At 41.4% G+C, this 16,957-nt stretch overlaps 1 long non-coding RNA gene across 2 annotated transcripts in view; it reads right to left on the reverse strand.

Annotated features, from left to right (window-relative positions):
• LOC140706560 (uncharacterized) overlaps positions 1–16,656 on the reverse strand; it is a 44,470-nt gene extending 27,814 nt beyond the window's left edge. For both annotated transcript variants that reach the window (XR_013545122.1, XR_012086248.2), the window contains exon 1: positions 16,531–16,656. This is a non-coding gene — a long non-coding RNA (uncharacterized LOC140706560). The remainder of the gene's footprint in view (positions 1–16,530) is intronic.
• Positions 16,657–16,957: the final 301 nt, after the last annotated feature.

Below are 16,957 nucleotides of genomic sequence, written 5' to 3' on the forward strand. Positions count from 1 at the left end.
GAAATGATATTGCTTTGGTAAGCCAAGTCAAAACAAAGCAGATGATAGAAGCTGAATGTGATAGCAACCCCAGAGCAAATTACATTTCAGAAAAGAGAAGATTTTAGTATGGCTGGCAGTGTTGAATACGCGTGCACACACAGAATGAATAGCTCCTACTCAGCCTTAATTTTGTTGGATACTTGATATCCATGACATTTATACTGAAGTTGTGCATCTCTTACTTTTTTACAGACAGAACAATTCAGAGTTTCTCTCTCAGTTCTACCCTGTGAATGTCTCACAAAGGCTTGGTTTCTAGATATGTCAGAATATCGTTGATTTGTATCCAGTACTCACCATCTCCAATTGCAAACGCTAACTTTAACAATCAATTTCTTGTCTCCAGTATAATATTCCTGGGTAAAATATTTAAACACAAATCATGTTGTAGTTTCTGTGATTTTAAAATGAAACTAAGGATCTAGATGAGTCCCCTCCCCCAGTCTCCAGATGGTTTGGACTGTAATTCTCGTAATCTCTGGCCAGGTGGTGATGGAAGATGAAAGTTGTAGTCCAGTGTATCTAGAGAATGCCAGATGGCGGAAGGCACATATCTAGTTCCTAAGTGCTGTTTCATAGTGATTTCAGTTATTTTTGAATCTGCAGTGGTATTGTGTCTCCTCTACTCATCTTAATTGCCAGTGGCTTTTAGAGTCCTACAAAGATCCATCTTGCTCCCTGTGTTATTTGGGGGTGGGCTTGTCTGTGTATCATAACATACTCAGTTCTTACTTTCAGTCTTGTCTGATTCCAGAAAATTGATAAAATTCCTGTCTCTGAAGAAATGAATATGAGATAATTTAATCCAAACAAAATTGAGGTACCGATGGTAGGAAGGAAGTATCAGCCAGTGTGAGAAAGGAGGCAAGAAAAAGTTGCCTCCTGCCTGTGCACTGTCTCCTCTGCCCTGGAAAAGGGAGAGCTACCCAGAGAATCAAATCCCAGGGCAGGGAGAAAGAAAACACAGAGAAAAAAGCCTGACAGCGTAGGCTCAAAGGAAAAAGTGGGAAAGACAGATGGAAAAGAGAGAGGGGGAGAAGACAGAGGAAGTATATAAAGAGGATGTGAAAGGAGGGAAGGAAGAGGAGAAGGGTGGACAGAGAGTAAGAAGAAAACTGAAAAGATTCTACCTGAAGGTTGGGAATGGACTGAGTTAGAGAGTCCATGGATGGGAGAATGGAGGACGTTAATGGTGCCCAGGGAAGAAGTGGAGAGACAGAGGAGACAAGAAGTCCCCAGGCAACCTTCATACTAGGGAGAGCAAGAGAGGAGAGAAAGGAGAAGGAGGGAACAAGCTTTGGCCAAGAGAAAGGAGAATTGAGGAGACTTGGGATAAGCTTTCTTCAACTCAAGACAAGGTGGAGGTCAGATATGAGGGCTGTGGAGAACTCTGGAAGACTCAAGGGGAAGAAGTGTGGTGGAGACAGGAATCACTGCCGTTGTTGCAGTGTTGCTGCCACAGAAATCAACACCTGGCCTCAGGCCGGAGGGAGGAAATCTCTGAGCTGTTGATGAGATTGAAGGCAAGAAGTTAAAGTTCTTGGAACCCTTTTCTCTCTCAGTTGAAGGAGGAGGCACTGTTACACGTTGAGAATATAGATGTTGCCCTGATTGAGCCACTGTTAATAAACGTGGACTGTACCAAGAAAGAAAGTGACTCTGGAGCGGTTGTATCAGTGAGTGAACAAGGGGAGGGCACTTGTTACATCTGGGAACAAGTTCTCAATTTTTTATGGATGGGCTTGGCTCCCCCTGAGTTGATCTTTTTATTGAACTGTGACCGATATATCTTTTCCTAGATAATCAAGAGTCAGTTCAATTCCAACTGCACAGATGAGAAAGTTTAGCTGTTGTTGTTTTGCCCCAACGTGCATCACTCTGCACTCAGACTGAATGTTACTGAAAGCCTGACTGTGAAGAAGGAGTGAGTGAAAGTGAGCCGTCCTTAATAATAGAAGCCATGATAGAGTAGAAAGAAAGCCGTGATGTGAATGTCTCTGAGGAAAAAGATGTGAATGTGTCGGAGGAAAGGGGAACTGTGTTAAAAGAGAAAAAAGGCAAGGTCGAAATCTGTCTTGTGGAGGAAGGTGAGAAAGGAAAGGGGGAGGAACAGGAGCTGTCAGTCTGGGAGGAAAGCATAAATGTCCAGGGAGAACAGTGGTTTAGGACAGAGCTAGGAAATGAGATGAGAAAGAAGGAAGAAGAGTGAACTACAGAGAGTGGGTATAAGAAGGCATGTGACTTATTAAGAGATTTTCCTAATCTAAGAGTTGGTGGACTATTGCTGGACCCAGAACCTAAGGTTGAGAGAGAGTCGATGATAGAAACCCAGGAGTGGACTGTCATCGTATTTCCACGCGGGCAAGGGAGAGGGAAGAAAACGATCAGATCCAATACACCTCCGAAGGAGGGAGACTGGGCAAGACACCCATGCCGCGGGACAATTTGTGTGGTGAGGAGCGTGCCCCTTCAGAAGCCTACCGATCAAGAACGTTTGGCCGAGCACCCCAATAAGGACTTTGGACGAGAGTTTACATCACCTAGTTACGGCTTGTTGCCTGAGTTATCCTGTTTTGATCCAATTGGAATAACCATTGAAAGATGTGAAACGAATAAAGACAAAAACATGAGTTCAGTTAACACGTCTCCGACTTTATTTCCTGCCAAAAATGAGGAGCTGCCCAAAGAGTCTTAACAAACCCAATCGCACTGACATAGTGATTTAAACGTGGCCTTGTATTCACACCCTACTGTAGGAAGCAAGACTCTAGATTCACCTGATACCACCTTAGTGAGAGTGCTCAACAGTCGAGGCAGCATGGAATAAAATAACCACCACAGTTTACCATTTCACCACCTCAGAACATTTAAAGCCAATTATCTTTAAGTTTAAAAGCGTATATTAAATTTCCTTGCTTTAGATAGTTTGATTATCCTGGGAAGGGAACTTATTTAAATGCCAGGCTCTCATCACATCAGCATGTCAGTCTATGCCCCCCCCCCCCGAATTAGATTCCTTCTGTTCCTAACCTTAGGAACAAAGACCCTTATTTACTGAACACAGCTATTGCATACATATGAGCTTCTCATCAGTCTTAAGCACCAGTTAGCAGAAAAGTCAATTAGGGTCAATGCACATCAAATGTGTTTGCATACTTATTGATCCAATCAACCATTGCAGAAAGCTCAGCCACGCAGTCATACTGTGTTATGTGTGCAAGCACAGATCTACTGATGCTCTGTAATATAGCCCTCCCACAATAATTTAGGGAATGAATCATGTGATTGTAGGTCATTGCTTGGCCAAGTGTTCCTAAGCAAATATGATGGGAATCTGTGTAGCTATGAACAGTGGCATATCTCACCAGTGCCATGCCAGATTTACTCATAGGCCCCCTCAGGCCTCCTCACTAGCCTTTATATGCCTGGCATTAACTTCCCTTTCCTCAAATGAGTTCAACTGATTACAAAGCAGGTATTGGTTAATATGTCAGGATGAGTATAATAAAACATGCACTATGTGGGTTTTGCCAACGCGGATGAAAAATTATGCACATTCGTCTTCTCTTCTGTTTCCCCCACCCTTCCCCGCAACTTTGCTGCAGTCAGCACTGCTTAGAATAAAATGTCCAGGCTGGCTAAAAGCCTGCTAGCATCTTTGCCTGACAAGTCTATGTGTCAGCCTGGAACTTTTTTCTTAAGGTGGGCTGACCAGATTTAAATCCACTATTATCTAGTACTTGATCCTGCCATTTGGATCCATCTGCTTCTTTCAATCATATAATTAAAAAAAAAGGGCTGAGTGTAATGACCTTCTTAAAAGTACGTAGACATTTCTGTATGCATGCATGCATTCCCACTCTCTTGTCATAGCAGCATGAAACAATTCTTGAAGAGGATGACTTCCATATGTGGAGGAAGACTGAGTGGAATGGGGTTTGAGGATGTGGGGCCTGGAGGTAATGCTGAACCAGTGCAATGCTTTTAGGAAGGCAGCCTTCAAGCTAAGCAGCTGATTAAAGACCTATCAAGACAAAAATTGAACAGGCCATTAAGCATACGCCACTGGATTAGCACTGGACTGTCTTCTTTACATTGTAGATTTCAAAAAATTCCTTTGAAGTTTAGGCATTTTTAAAAATCACTTTCCAAACCACATAACTACAGGCCTTAGATGTTGCCTAAAAGCTCTGTGGTTGAAGCATAGCTGAGCTGACTAATCTTCTTCGATTTAATGAGGTTAATGAATGTGTATATTTTTGCATTGGAGCTGTAGGTGGCCCTTTGGTGTAAAACATGAAAACAAGCAACAATAAACTGCATTTTAAGCAGTCAGCCAATCTTGTTAGGAAAAAAAGTGTCAGTCCTTCTGATTGAATTATTAGTAACATTCAGAGTGTAGTCTTCCCTTATAAAGATTATTTGCCGCCGCCTTATTCTCAACTCCATTAAAACAATTAAAAACCTTTGTGTAACAACATCACACACTGAAATTCAATGAGTTCATCTTCAACCAATTCAGCCTCAGAAGGAGGTCATATTCTGGCACATCAAGAATGTGGGAGATTCACATTCAAAGATTTGGAAAGTGAATTCTAATTAAACATTTTTTTAAAAAAAAACTCCACATGCCTGTTTAGTATTCTGTATGCATAGACTCCACATTCTATTTATAATAGCGTTTTCTGCTCTTAGTTCTTCTATTTGAAATGTTTCACAGTTTTAAAATTGTTTTAAATTTTCAGTTCAAATTTGCATGCCATCCCATTGATGGCAGCTCATATAAATGAAGAGAAATAAAACTGACACAAGAGATTCGCCATGCACCAATTGCACCATGCACTGAGCAATATCTCTGGGGTCTCACCCCCTAGTCCCCTGAATTTCCTAGTTTCCCCTTTATCTTTCATTCCAACAGCATAAAATTCTGTCTGTCTCTGCACTTAGAGCTTCAAAAAGTTACTTTTCAGATTGTGACTCTCAAAATCGGGGCAGCCACTAGGAGCTGCAACTACTATAACAAAAGAAACACGTCTAAGTACCATGGAGAATATATATGGAATAGGACTAAAACAGATCACCCAATGCCATTTTTTTTTCTGGGAGGTACAGCTAAGCCTATAAACCCTGAGAAAATACATCCACCATGTTCTACTCCAGTGGTTCTTAACGTGGGCAATAATGCCCCCCAGGGGGCGATTTCATTTTTCAGGGGGGCGATAGAACGAAAAGGGGCGGTGTGGGGGCGCTGGAGCAGAAGGGGGGCGGTAGGGGAGCGCTGGAGCAAGCCAAACCTGTTAAGATGGCTGCAGCCTTTTTACAGTGTGCATGAATATATATTTTCCTCCAATCTTAATTTAGTTTCAGAGTTTTTGTCTTGAAATTTTTAGTTCCTGCATTGTGGTTTGTTTTTATGCCCTTTTTATATTTCTTTTTGCATCTTAAAATTCGCTTGCAACTAAATCATTAAATGTTTTTGGGGCATTTCATTTTCTTAGAATTGAATTTTGTTTTCAGGGGTCATTGGATTTAAGTGTCATAAATAAATAAATAAATAAATAAATAAATAAATAAATAAATAAATAAATAAATAAATAAATAAATAAATAAATAAATAAATAAATAAATAAATAAATAAGAAAGATATCATCACCGCGGGGAGGGGGGCGGTGATAACTTCCTCAATGGCTCAAGGGGGTGTTTCTTTCAAAAAGGTTAAAAACCACTGTTCTACTCCATGACCCACTCTATCCCTAGCCACTGTACATGTACATTTAAAGCAAGTCTTCCTTGCCAACAGCCCCATACAATGTAGATATTAAATGAAGATGAATTAGTTCTATACTTTATGTAGCCTAGTCTCTTAGCATTGATAATAAAGATACCTAAAGTGTCTTAAAGTGAAATAGTTTATTTATAATAAAAGCTAGTCCTTAATTAAAATATCAACAAGATGCCTAAAAACAATAATCCGTGATCACTGGCAATGCCGGTGTGACCTGATGGGAACTGCTATCTTTCTTCATCTGGAGGGCCACGGTTTTTCCAGCTCTGGCCTAAGGATGTTACAGATTTGGCCCATGTTGGTTATCCCTTTAACCATCACTTCAGGGTTATGCTGAAAGCTGTTGCATACCCTTCGATGCCAATTGACCTTAAACAATAGTTCTCAGAGATTCCTAGAGTGGCTGCCTTTCTAAGCAGGTCAGTCGACATTTGACAACAAACTACTGAATGTGCAAACTGGCTCACTTGAAATACATCATATTTGGAGTGCTATAAATCCTGCATCTGATGCTTGTTATATTTGATGTTGCAGTTGCTGGGCAATGAACATGCTTGTGCCTTTTATACTCAAATCAGAGTAAACAAGCTGACTGCCTTAGCTGACTTGATAACTGAAAAGTGATATTTTCCCTTCCCCCCCAGGGTTCATTTCAAGCAGCATTTTTAATGTTATCTGTTCGATTTAAAGGTTGTTTGTATCTTTGAAATGCTGCAGTAAAAACAGAAAGTCAATCTCTAGTAGAATGTATGTTTTTCTCCCCATGGAGATAAATTCTTAAGTTTATAGTCATTGTACTTTAAGATGTCCTTGAAATGATGGGTTCACATGAAAGCACCACCTTAATCTATTCTTTTGGATCAACTTCCCAGCAGAATTCAAAAACCCCTTTAAAGAGCTTTCAAGTTCATATAGATTTTCCTCATTAACATAGCAGATAGGAAAAACTTCCCAAAACATAAATAGGGAATGGAAAGCATGGATCATCCTTAGAGGGTTCTTTCTGAAGCAGAAATTCTTAAAAGGCAAAATGTTGAGCTTCGAGAACTTAAAGCAAACGCTTGTTAAAAGTAGCTGCTGTAGTGAGGGTTCAGATTGGATCAAAACAATACAATACATTTACTGGTTTTGGGTACACTGAGAATTAAACAAACATTAACAGAACATTTAAAGTTCTATGTACTACATCCCTGCTTTCTCAAAGCCTGCATGCCCTGTCCAATAGGAAGGATACTCAGTCATTATCTACAAGATACATGCATCCTGGTTACAAAGAAGTGAGAAATGCCAGATGTTTAAGCTGAAAAGATGCATTAGGGATGATATTACAAATATACATTGGTTACTAGATTTGACTAACAAATTTCAGAAAAATCAGTTTGTTCTCTACAAATTACAGCGAAGCCCCTGACTGTGTGGATTATGAACAACTATGGACTGCTGAAAAAAGAAATAAATAAATGAGTGTGCCACAACACATCGTTGTCCTGTCCAGATTTGAAACCTGTGCTGTTGACAGGAGCTCCTGCTGGGACAGAATATGGAGAAACAGGACAGTTTTCTGTTGTCAAAGGATTGGCTCTTCAATCTATATGTAGTGCACATCATACAAAAATTAGATTAATTTCTCATGAAGAAAGAATAAGAATTGGAGCAAGAAACATCAATAATTTAAGATATGCAGCTGACACCATATTACTGGCAGGAGAAAAGAATAGTATTTAAAATAACTACTTTTGAAGGTAAAAGAAAACACAAAATCCAGGATTATAGATAAACCTTAAGAGGACAAAATTACGAGTAGGTTCCATATTAAATCAAGCCTGAACTTTTACCAGAAAGTAAAATGACTAAACTAAGGTTATCATGCTTCAGATATATCAAGAAAAGGTTGGAAAAAGACCATAATGCCAAAAAAGGTAAATGGCAGTGTGTGTGTGTGTGTGTGGGAGAGACATACTAGGAAATAGTATAACCCTATAAAGGAAACCTTCAGTTTGCAAGATCTGAGTGGAGCCATTAACTTTTTAGAGGCCATTATTTTATAGAGTCATCATAAGCTGGGAGCAACTTGACAGCGTGTGTGTGTGTTTAGTCGTTTAGTCGTGTCCGACTCTTCGTGACCCCATGGACCAGAGCACGCCAGGCCCTCCTGTCTTCTACTGCCTCCCGGAGTTGTGTCAGGTTCATGTTGGTTGCTTCGCAGACACTGTCCAGCCATCTCATCCTCGGTCGTCCCCTTCTCCTCTTGCCATCACACTTTCCCAACATCAGGGTCTTTTCCAGGGAGTCTTTTCTTCTCATTAGATGGCCAAAGTACTGGAGCCTCAGCTTCAGGATCTGTCCTTCCAGTGAGCACTCAGGGTTGATTTCCTTTAGAACTGATAGGTTTGTTCTCCTTGCAGTCCAGGGGATTCTCAAGAGCCTCCTCCAGCACCACAATTCAAAGGCATCAATTCTTCGGCGGTCTGCTTTCTTTATGGTCCAGCTCTCACTTCCATACATCACGACAGGAAAAACCATAGCTTTGACTATTCGGACTTTTGTTGGCAAGGTGATGTCTCTGCTTTTCAAGATGCTGTCCAGATTTGTCATCGCCTTCCTCCCAAGAAGAAGGCGCCTTTTAATTTCAGGGCTGCTGTCTCCATCTGCAGTGATCATGGAGCCCAGGAAGATAAAATTTGACACTGCCTCCATATCTTCCCCTTCTATTTCCCAGGAGGTGATGGGACCAGTGGCCATGATCTTAGTTTTTTTGATGTTGAGTTTCAGACCGTTTTTTGCACTCTCCTCTTTCACTCTCATTACAAGGTTCTTTAATTCCTCCTCACTTTCTGCCATCAGAGTGGTATCATCTGCATATCGGAGGTTGTTGATATTTCTTCCGGCAATCTTAATTCCGGCTTGGGTTTCTTCCAGTCCAGCCTTCCGCATGATGTATTCTGCATATAAGTTAAATAAGCTGGGGGACAATATACAGCCTTGCCGTACTCCTTTCCCAATTTTGAACCAATCAGTTGTTCCATGACCAGTTCTAACTGTTGCTTCCTGTCCCACATATAGGTTTCTCAGGAGACAGATAAAGCGGTCAGGCACTCCCATTTCTTTTAGGACTTGCCATAGTTTGCTGTGGTCCACACAGTCAAAGGCTTTTGCATAGTCAATGAAGCAGAAGTAGATATTTTTCTGGAACTCTCTGGCTTTCTCCATAATCCAGCGCAAGTTAGCAATTTGGTCTTGAGTTCCTCTGCCTCTTCGGAATCCAGCTTGTACTTCTGGGAGTTCTCGGTCCACATACTGCTGAAGCCTACCTTGTAGGATTTTGAGCATAACCTTGCTAGCGTGCGAAATGAGTGCAATTGTACGGTAGTTGGAGCATTCTTTGGCACTGCCTTTCTTTGGGATTGGGATGTAGACTGATCTTTTCCAATCCTCTGGCCACTGTTGAGTTTTCCAAACTTGCTGGCATATTGAATGTAGCACCTTAACAGCATCATCTTTCAAGATTTTAAATAGTTCAACTGGAATGCCATCACCTCCACTGGCCTTGTTGTTAGCCAGGCTTTCTAAGGCCCACTTGACTTCGCTCTCCAGGATGTCTGGCTCAAGGTCAGCAACTACATTGTCTGGGTTGTCTGGGATATCCAAATCTTTCTGATATAATTCCTCTGTATATTCTTGCCACCTCTTCTTGACGTCTTCTGCTTCTGTTAGGTCCCTCCCATTTTTGTCTTTTATCTTGTTCATCTTTGCGCAAAATGTTCCTCTAATATGTCCAATTTTCCTGAACAGATCTCTGGTCTTTCCTTTTCTGTTATCTTCCTCTATTTCTTTGCATTGTTCATTTAAGAAGGCCCTCTTGTCTCTCCTTGCTATTCTTTGGAAGTCTGAATTCAAGTTTCTGTAACTTTCCCTATCTCCCTTGCATTTTGCTTCCCTTCTCCTCTCTGCTATTTCTAAGGCCTCGTTGGACAGCCTCGTTGGACAGCCACTTTGCTTTCTTGCATTTCCTTTTCTTTGGGGTGGTTTTCGTTGCTGCCTCCTGGACAATGTTACGAGCCTCTATCCAGAGTTCTTCAGGCACTCTGTCCACCAAATCTAGTTCCTTAAATCTGTTCTTTACTTCCACTGTGTATTCATAAGGGATTTGGTTTAGATTATACCTGAGTGGCCCAGTGGTTTTTCCTAATCTCTTCAGTCTAAGCTTGAATTTTGCTGTGAGAAGCTGATGATCAGAACCGCAGTCAGCTCCAGGTCTTGTTTTTGCTGACTGTATAGAGCTTCTCCATCTTTGGCTGCAGAGAATATAATCAATCTGATTTCGATATTGCCCATCTGGTGATTTCCATGTATAGAGTCGCCTCTTGTGTTGTTGGAAAAGAGTGTTTGTGATGACCAGCTTATTCTCTTGACAAAACTCTATTAGCCTTTGTCCTGCTTCGTTCTGAACTCCAAGGCCAAACTTCCCTGTTGTTCCTTTTATCTCTTGGCTCCCTACTTTAGCATTCCAGTCCCCTAGAATGAGAAGAACATCTTTCTTTGGTGTCAGTTCTAGAAGGTGTTGTAAATCTTCATAGAATTGTTCAATTTCAGTCTCCTCAGCAATGCTGGTTGGTGCATAAACTTGGATTATTGTGATGTTGAATGGTCTGCCTTGGATTCGTATTGACATCATTCTATCATTTTTGAGATTGTATCCCATTACAGCTTTTCCCACTCTTTTGTTGACTATGAGGGCTACTCCATTCCTTCTACGGGATTCTTGTCCACAATAGTAGATATGATAATCATCTGAGCTGAATTCGCCCATTCCTGTCCATTTTAGTTCACTGATGCCCAGGATGTCGATGTTTATTCTTGCCATCTCCTGTTTGACCACCTCCAGCTTCCCAATGTTCATAGATCTTACATTCCAGGTTCCTATGCAGTATTTTTCTTTGCAGCATTGGATTTTCCTTTCACTTCCAGGCACGTCCACAGCTGAGCGTCCTTTCGGCTTTGGCCCAACCACTTCATTAGCTCTGGAGCTACTTGTACTTGTCCTCCGCTCTTCCTCAGTAGCATGTTGGACGCCTTCCGACCTGAGGGGCCCATCTTCCAGCGTCATATCTTTTAGCCTTTTGTTTCTGATCATGGGGCGTTCTTGGCAAAGATACTGGAGTGGCTTGCCATTTCCTACTCCAGGTGGATTGCGTTTAGTCGGAACTCTCCACTATGTCCTGTCCGTCTTGGGTGTCCCTGCACGGCATAGCCCATAGTTTCTCTGAGTTACTCAAGCCCCTTCGCCACGACAAGGCAGCAATCCATGAAGAAGACAGCACATAATATAAAAATAACACCTATGGTCTTGTTTTTGTGATTTTCCCTCTCCCCCCCCCCCCCATATTGCTAAGAAATTTTAAACCTTTGAGGCATCTAGACCAAAAATACAAGAGCTAGCCTTGCTGGCAGTTATGGGACTTCTATTTTAATTTTATTAAAGAAAGGCTGTAACTGAAAAAATCACATGGGCATATCCACTGGAGACCTCCAACTGCCTATTGCCTGGTTTACTCAATTCACATAGTCTTTCGGGGCCTGTCTCTTCATTCACGGTGGAGTAAAGAGAAAAGATAATCGCAATGAGACAGAGCACTTTTAATTCTGGAGACCATTTAGCCTGACACTGTTAACAAGCTGCTTATTTATTTATTTAAAGCTCCTGTGTGTGTGCTTAGACAAGCTCATTAGATACAGGCTTGGCATATGGCAATAAATAAATGAACAACTATCTATGATAGGCCTAGAAAACAATTAGTGCTACCTTGCTGGAGAAAAATAATAGCGAAGTTGGCATGCATTCTCAAGGGGCAAGATTTGCCCAGCTTTAGGATCTTGTTTACAACCTCCTTACGGTCATTCTGCACGTAACACAATTCATGTTTAGGCAGCCAAGACCCTAAAAAAGAATCTATGTTGTACGGGTTCAGACTGCAAAGCTGATGAAAGATTTGGTAGATTTGGATTAAACACAACCGGATCACTGGTGTGTGTGTGTTTAGTCGTTTAGTCGTGTCCGACTCTTCGTGACCCCATGGACCAGAGCACGCCAGGCCCTCCTGTCTTCTACTGCCTCCCGGAGTTGTGTCAGGTTCATGTTGGTTGCTTCGCAGACACTGTCCAGCCATCTCATCCTCGGTCGTCCCCTTCTCCTCTTGCCATCACACCTTCCTAACATCAAGGTTTTTTCCAAGGACTCTTTTCTTCTCATGAGATGGCCAAAGTACTGGAGCCTCAGCTTCAGGATCTGTCCTTCAAGTGAGCATTCAGGGTTGATTTCCTTTAGAACTGATAGGTTTGTTCTCCTTGCAGTCCAGGGGATTCTCAAGAGTCTCCTCCAGCACCACAATTCAAAGGCATCAATTCTTCGGCGGTCTGCTTTCTTTATGGTCCAGCTCTCACTTCCATATATCACGACAGGAAAAACCATAGCTTTGACTATTCGGACTTTTGTTGGCAAGGTGATGTCTCTGCTTTTCAAGATGCTGTCAAGATTTGTCATCGCTTTCCTCACTGGAGATGGGCCCAAACCTCAAAAATGTTGTTTTTTGATGGTTTGTGGTTAGCCACGAACTGCAAATCACTATGAACCAACCAGAAAATTAAACTGTGAACTGATTTGGGTTTTGATATGTGCCTGGTTGGGGAGGGGCCTACCTGCTCCTCCACTCCTGCCACCACTATTGCCGCCACCATTGGCGCCTTCTTCAGAAACAGTGGCCTAGGTTCCCTTTCAGGAGCCTGACTTGTGTTTAAATATGTGGAACAATAATTGCAGAAGCGGCTGCTGCAACCTCATTAGGTGCAGGTTGTGCACAGCAAGGTGTCAGCAGTGCAGCAGATTTCAGTGACGGCTTCTGCAGTTGGAGTTCCACATGTGTAAATACTAAACTGAATGGTTATTGTGGGTTTTTTGGGTTGCTTGGCCATGTTCTTAATGTTTTTCTTCTTAAAGTTTCACCAGTCTCTGTGGCCGGCATCTTAAGAGGATAGGAGTCAAAACTCTGTCTTTGCTCTGGTGCAGTTTGTTGGATAGTTGAGTATTTATAGCTGTGGGATCAGCTTTTGTCCTTTTCAGAAGATTGGGTGATCATAGTGATCAGCGTGTTCTTTGTGGCCTCCGTGAATTCACAAGATTGGACGTTCCTCCGCGGAGCGCATGTTCTGCCATCCAAAGGTCCCCTCAGTTCCTTTTTGCCACCGCTTCGGTTGGACCATGACATCCCACCATCCGGTAAGTGAGCTTGTCAGTCACCCAATTGTGTGCATTCACAGAGGCCACAAAGAAGAAAGAGAGGTTACCTACCATGGTTCTTCTAGTGGTCCTCTGTGAATCTACACATCCCACCCATAATCCCCTCTGTCCATCACATTGTGAAAAAGGACTGAGGTAAATTGGAAAGGAGTAACTTACAGGGAACGTCCAACAACGTTATGATTAAAATAGAAAATGAAAGAAATGATTGGAAGAATCAGTAAATAGCCAGTAAAATATCTCAATAATCTATCTAGTGTTCCGAAACAGGTCCAACTGAAGCGGCGACAAAAAGGAACTGAGGGGACCTTTGGAGGGCGGAGCATGCACTCCATGGGGGAACATCCTACTGATCACATGTCTTTAAGCTCTGTAAACTTCTGAGACATCCTGCGCTGGCACAGAACAGCTCAATTGTGTGCATTCACAGAGGCCACAAAGAAGAACACGCTGATCACCATAATCGCCCAATCTCCTGAAAAGGACAAAAGCTGATGCCACAGCTATAAATACTCAATTATCCAACAAGCTGCACCAGAGCAAAGACAGAGTTCTGACTCCTGTCTCTGAAGATGCCGGCCACAGAGACTGGTGAAATGTTTGGAAGAAAAAGCTTAAGAACACAGCCAAACAACCCAGAAAACCCACAACAACCCTTGGATCCCAGCCATGAAAGCCTTTGAGAATACACTAAACTGAGTGTAAACACCAACTCTGGCTGGATAGCTCAGTGGTTTAAATGTATGGCCATGGAGCCAGAAGTTAGGGATATTCTCTACCTAGAAAAGCTTGGGAATGGTTGCCATAAGTCAGAAGTGACTTGACAGCACACAACTATTAACAACAACAATTGGGAGAGGGGGAGAGAATGAAATCCATATCACTTGTGGTGCCACACTTTGTATCTAATATAAATATGAAGTGCCCATGTCTACTGGGGATATTTGGGGTCACATATTTCTGAATGGAGGGAACAGTTTTACTTTTTTTTTTTAAAAAAAAAATTATAACTTGAAGTTGTTCACATTTCCCCAAATTGTACACTGTGACAAATTTGGTGTTAAGTCCACTTTACATGTTATAATTTTTTGTTTGGGCTGCTCTTATTTTTAGAATTGCCTAACAGAATGTTGATTGATCTGTGAGGACAAAATCATTACTGCACTCTTGTGCAGCAATAATATATTAATTTAAGTTGCAAGTGTTCAACTGTCTTGTTAACTTCTACTGTAAGACTTTCAGAATGTCTACTTGATTTTAACCATGTCTTACTTAAAATTATGTCAGATCTGTGTAATACTGATTCAAATACAATTAATACCAATTATTCAGCACCACAGGAATTCCAATTCTCATTTCCACTAAGTCTCTCCTTGTTAGACAGCTACCTGGTCAAAGATAAGTGATCTCAAAGTAGTTAATCCAATGGTTGCTTATTGGGCCATTGCATGAAAGCGGATAATCCAAAGTCATCAAGAAGGATGGGTACATAGACACTGAGAAATGGAATGCAAGGATTAATTGATCATACTATAAGAAAGAAAACATATGATGTAATAAAAATCACTCATTCTGCAAATAGCTACTCATGTAATTTAAGAAAAAAACACAAGTAAGGGTACAATGAGAAAGCTATAAAGATGTGCTCTGAGGTGTAGGTGGCACTGGTGTAGTATGTAATTGTATTGTATTGTGATGTTAGGTTTATGTTGTTTAGGTTGGATGTTTGTTTAATAATTTTTTTTAAAGAAAGCTATAAAGACTGCACACGAAAGGGTTGCTTCAACTGGAGTGAGCTCGGTTAAAGCAATCTTTCTGTCAGCCTGGGAATTGCTCCATCATATAGTGGTCCTATAGCTGGACCAAAAAGGTCCAGTTTGGGCATGGATCAGGGTTGGTCTAGAGTGCATCGAGTGATCATCAGGTAAAAGATGACACCAGACCACTTCAGAAGTGGTCTGAATTGCAGTCTATTTCCCTGTGAGATCATACTTTAAGTTAGCTAACCAATGGATCAGCCCATCATATACATACACCTGGTTTTGAATTGATGATGCTCGGATTTTTTCCTGTGGTCCTGGCAATGCAAGGCCTCAACTGATACCAACAGTGACAAAGAGTGGCAAACCCCCTAGCTTGCTGAGTTTTTAAAAGTCACTTCTTATAGATGCTTGTTTGTTTGTTTGTTTGTTTGTTTGCTTGCTTGCTTGCTTGCTTGCTGGCTGGCTTGCCTGCTTGCTTGCTCATATGCTTGTCTGTTTGTTTCACTTTTACTGAGTAGAGTTCAGATATCAAGAGCTTCTTCAGTTGGAAGCTTAAAACATTTGTGCTAATCCACTAACGAACAAACAAATAAACACAAAAATTCAGTATGGTGGAAAATTATTTAGATGGTTGGTTTCTTCACCACTTTTGAAACAGTTGTGAAAAACCAATGGCTTCCAAAGTAATGGAGTGAATGTCTGGTGAAAAGAGTAGAGATTGGAAGCTTTCCAAAATTGCACAAATGCACTTTTAACCCTCCAGTCCAGGATTTTAAAAAATTGTTTTAAAAGTGTTTCTTCAAGCCATTTGAAATATTTTTAAAGCGTTCCTAGGAAGATGCTGATTGCTTAAAGAAAAGAGAAGTGGGGCTTGAAAAAGTAAGTGTAGGCAGAAACTTCACTAAGATTGGTGCTTATTCAGCAGCAAGTAGCAATAAGAGGCAAGGAACAAATGCTCTGAATGGATGCACTCTGGCATCTGGAAAAGATGGCTCTGCAAATTTTCAGGAGTCTCCATTACATATATGCCTGAAAAGGCAACTACAAAATCTTGAACAGATATGTTGTTGTTATGTGCGCTCAGCTCAGAGACTACTTTTAGAGACCCTAATAGGGCTTTCAAGAAAAGTGAGATATTTAAGGAATGGTTTTTCCGGTTCCACATCCCTAGTGAGTTTTCATGGCTGAGCAGAAATTTGAACACATGCCCCCAGACTCCCAATCTTTTACTTTGTCCACCATAGCAGACTAGGTGTCCCTGAACAGAGATAAAGCAAAGCGTGCTGCTTATATACCGCCCCATAGTGCTTCAATCACTCTCTGGGCGGTTTACAAGTTAATTATGCAGGCTACACATTGCCCCCCCCCCAGCGAGCTGGGTACTCATTTTACCGACCTCAGAAGGATAGAAGGCTGAGTCAACCTTGAGCCGGCTACCTGGGATTGAACCCCAGGTCGTGAGCACAGTTTTGGCTGCAGTACAGCAGTTTAACCACTGAGCCACAATACTTAATGAAAAACTGTATTTTATTGTTACAGTCACATACAACAGGTTGACACATAAATTCATTAGCAAGCAATTATGATGATTGAACTAGAGACAGGCACAACCCTAGGTTTGGAGGTTTGTGCTGTGAACCACTCACCAGTCAGGGCGCACTCCTTTCCTCTTCGGCTGTTCAACCAGTCCCCGGCAGGAGCACAAGATTTCCTGTACTGCCTCCTTGTTTGAGTGGGTGATTATTATTACCATCTGGGTGCACAGATGACTCAAAACAGAAAGGAGAAATATTTAATTTCCTAAAATCATATCCCGTCTTATGACATCATCATCCTTATAGAGTATAACTCACATAATCAGGATTGCAGCCATTCTTTTCATATGTTGAAATCCTAAATTCTATATGCTTGTATAAATTCTGACGTTTAGCTGTTTCTGTTTATATATTATTTAACAGATTTATACTCTATGGATTTATATAACAACGTTTCAAAGTCTGCTCACAAGAAATCAAACTAAGAATGGCATTAATAGGAGAGATAAAAATACACAGCAATAAATAAACAGCAGGA

This window comes from Pogona vitticeps, chromosome 4 (assembly GCF_051106095.1).
Source record: "Pogona vitticeps strain Pit_001003342236 chromosome 4, PviZW2.1, whole genome shotgun sequence".
NCBI classification, from domain to species: domain Eukaryota; kingdom Metazoa; phylum Chordata; class Lepidosauria; order Squamata; family Agamidae; genus Pogona; species Pogona vitticeps.